The sequence below is a fragment of the Brassica oleracea genome, unplaced genomic scaffold, assembly GCF_000695525.1.
Source record: "Brassica oleracea var. oleracea cultivar TO1000 unplaced genomic scaffold, BOL UnpScaffold01125, whole genome shotgun sequence".
NCBI classification, from domain to species: domain Eukaryota; kingdom Viridiplantae; phylum Streptophyta; class Magnoliopsida; order Brassicales; family Brassicaceae; genus Brassica; species Brassica oleracea.
The window spans coordinates 9780-12633 of NW_013617687.1; the positions used below are offsets into that span (position 1 = coordinate 9780).

Here is a 2854-nt window from a genome sequence, read left to right on the forward strand (position 1 = left end):
ATTACATTCCCTTGAGTGTCTAGTTTCTGACCTGTTGCATTACGCAGATGACCATCCTGGTCATACAGGTTTCCATTCTCGTCCTGTCTGAGAATAACAATCGCAACCATGTTTCGCGACTGATGATCGATCGATGTACGCGGTGTAGTATCGATCGATGTCGAACGATGTAGATCGGTCGACGATGAAGGTCGGGTGTCGGTCGACTGTTGCGTGCGAGAATCAGTCGACATGAAAGCTGCTGCGTCGAGCGATGTGGAACGTTGGTCTTTGCGGATCGTGCGTTCCAAGTGAGCAGGATCTTCTGAGAATAGCAGGTGTTTGTCCTTGTTGCTTCTGGTATTGCTGGGCATGCACCTGAAAAGACAAGAAAATAATTTTGTGACAGAATGGGGGTAGAGAAAAGAATAAGAATTAATAACACTAAATCTAATGGCGATCAAAGCTCCCCGGCAAAGACAAGAAAATAATTTTGTGACAGAATGGGGGTAGAGAAAAGAATAAGAATTAATAACACTAAATCTAATGGCGATCAAATTTGATACCACTCAAATTACAATAAAGAGTGAATTACGCTCTCAAATAAGAGGTTCAGTTGTAGTACTTAGGGATCGAATCCACAAGGAGCTAGGGAACCTATTAAATCGGTTATTAATTCTAGGTATTTGTTGCTTTATGGTTTAAAAGTAAATAGCAATCCTAATTGAGCAAGTCTATTGCTCGACTAACAAGATGATTTGGGGTGTAACTTTATTGGAAGATATTAGATGCATAGTTTCTATTTAGGTGTTAGAGATTATAATCCTATAGATGCCTAACAGTTGCATGCATGATATATTAGAGCTCAACTCCTTAATCACAGTGATCAGCGATGACAATGTTTCACTTGTTAACTAACTAGATCTTGGATCTCAATTGTCGTCTTTTGATCACAAGAAAGTGTTGATCGATGATCCTATATGGATATCGATCGATACATCTTTCGCAATATCAATCGATTGTCAGATGACAATATCGATCGATAGCTTCTAGCTAAACCCTAGGCACGGGTTGATAATGCTCACTAGTCTCCTAGATCAGCGGTTAGCTCTCTCTAGCAGTTCTAGCATGACAGATTAGCGCTACAAAAAAAAAGGGTATTGGCAGCAATTCGCGGTAGCACGAATTCACTAACTGCTACTAAAAGTGTAAAAAATCAGAGCACAACTCTATCGTAGCATTAAAATCATGCTACAAAAGATTTTCATTAAGCTAAACCCCAAAAATCACGGCGAAAACACTTGGCAAATTTTCATTTTGGCACCAAAATATTTCATTTTGATAAAAATAATTTTTTTTTTGCCTAAGTAGTAGTATTCTTTCAAAAAAGAAAAAAAATAATTAATTAATTTTCTTTGTCTTCTTCTTCGTTGTTTACTTCAATCTCTCTGTTCATCCTCCATCTTCTACTTCAGTTTGGTTTTTTTTTTTTCATCTTATTCATCCCAATCGAAGAAACCACATAAGGATGGGATCTCGTCGTTCCCAAACTCCTCCATTTTGCACTCTGTATATCAATCATCATCGTCTCCACCAAACCCTAAACCACGATCTCTCCTTGAACGACGATTACGTCTCATAATCATCTCCGCAAGACCTCGCAAACCCCTCAATTTCACTCCTTCGTGCGTCTCCTCAGATCCCAACGCCTCTGATTCGATAAAGAGAGACGAATGCACCAGTAGCCATGGCTGAACAGGTTCTGTTTCTTCTTTCTCTGTCTCTTTGTTTATATACTTCTTACAAATATTCTCATCCTCTTCTCTCTCTTGCAGGCTGAGACAGCTTTTCTTAAGCAACCCAAGGTCGTCTTAAGGTAAGAAGAAGAAAAAAGAATGAAGCTTTATCATTTTGCTTTACGAATTGGTCCTTATGATGACGATTATGTGTGTGTTTCAGCTAGAAGAAATCTGGGAAAGGAAAGAAACATGTTAAAGGTGGAAACCATTTATGGAAGAACATTGGTTTGGGTTTCCAGACTCCCCGTGACGCCATTGAAGGTTTGATGTAGATTTACCTCTGTTCGTTTCTCTCCGCTCTTCTATATTTCATTCATGTGCATGCACAATTGTGTTTGTGTGACTAGGTCGTCAATTAGGTATTTCAGATTAGGCGTAAAATTCTCTACTTTCAGTTTTGATGAGTAAGTCTGAGACTCTTGTGATTGCATGAACTGATGTTCAAAGAAGAGGTCACAGTTAAGCTTGTGAGTGATTCAATAGATAAAGACTCCAACTTTTCTTTTTTTTCAACTGCATTGCTTCCTGCAACTTTTGCGTCCAGTGTAAGAACCTTCGCTGATGTTGCAATGTTGTACCCTTCTTTCTTAGTTTTCAATTCTGCTAGGTAGTTAAAAGTCTCTGCCTTTGCTCTGTTCTTGGCTAAAGTTTGTCTTTTTGCCTTGTTCTTGGCTAAAGTTATACTTTTTTCCCTGTTTTTGTTACCATCTCTATGCTCTATGTTACAATTTTAAGTCTGACTTTAAAAAAGAAGTTTAGTTTGATCAAGATGAAGCCTCTCATTCTTAGCTAAAGTTAACTTAATGATCATTCTTCTGTTCCAAACTAGGTTCCGCTAGTTGTTATTGTTTTTGTCTCAGTTTTTAACCAAGCATGTGTTCTTATAGACAGATGAGCTTAAAGCAGTTGGAGTTGATGAAGTGGTTCTGGCCATCAATTACCAACCAGAAGTGATGCTTAACTTTTTGAAAGACTTTGAAGCAAAGCTGGAAATCAAAATCACTTTCTCACAAGAGACTGAGCGTATGGGTACGATTGAGTCCAGCTTGGGAAATATTAAGGAAGTTATTAGTCTT

At 38.3% G+C, this 2854-nt stretch overlaps 1 long non-coding RNA gene across 2 annotated transcripts; it reads left to right on the forward strand.

Annotated features, from left to right (window-relative positions):
* Positions 1–1404: 1404 nt before the first annotated feature.
* Positions 1405–2854, forward strand: LOC106320915. 2 transcript variants are annotated; one of them, XR_001265952.1, is made up of 5 exons: positions 1407–1738; positions 1815–1855; positions 1939–2039; positions 2126–2245; positions 2666–2854. It is a non-coding gene; the product is annotated as an uncharacterized LOC106320915 (long non-coding RNA). The 2 variants fall into 2 exon arrangements; XR_001265951.1 differs by having other exon boundaries at positions 1405–1738; positions 1939–2245.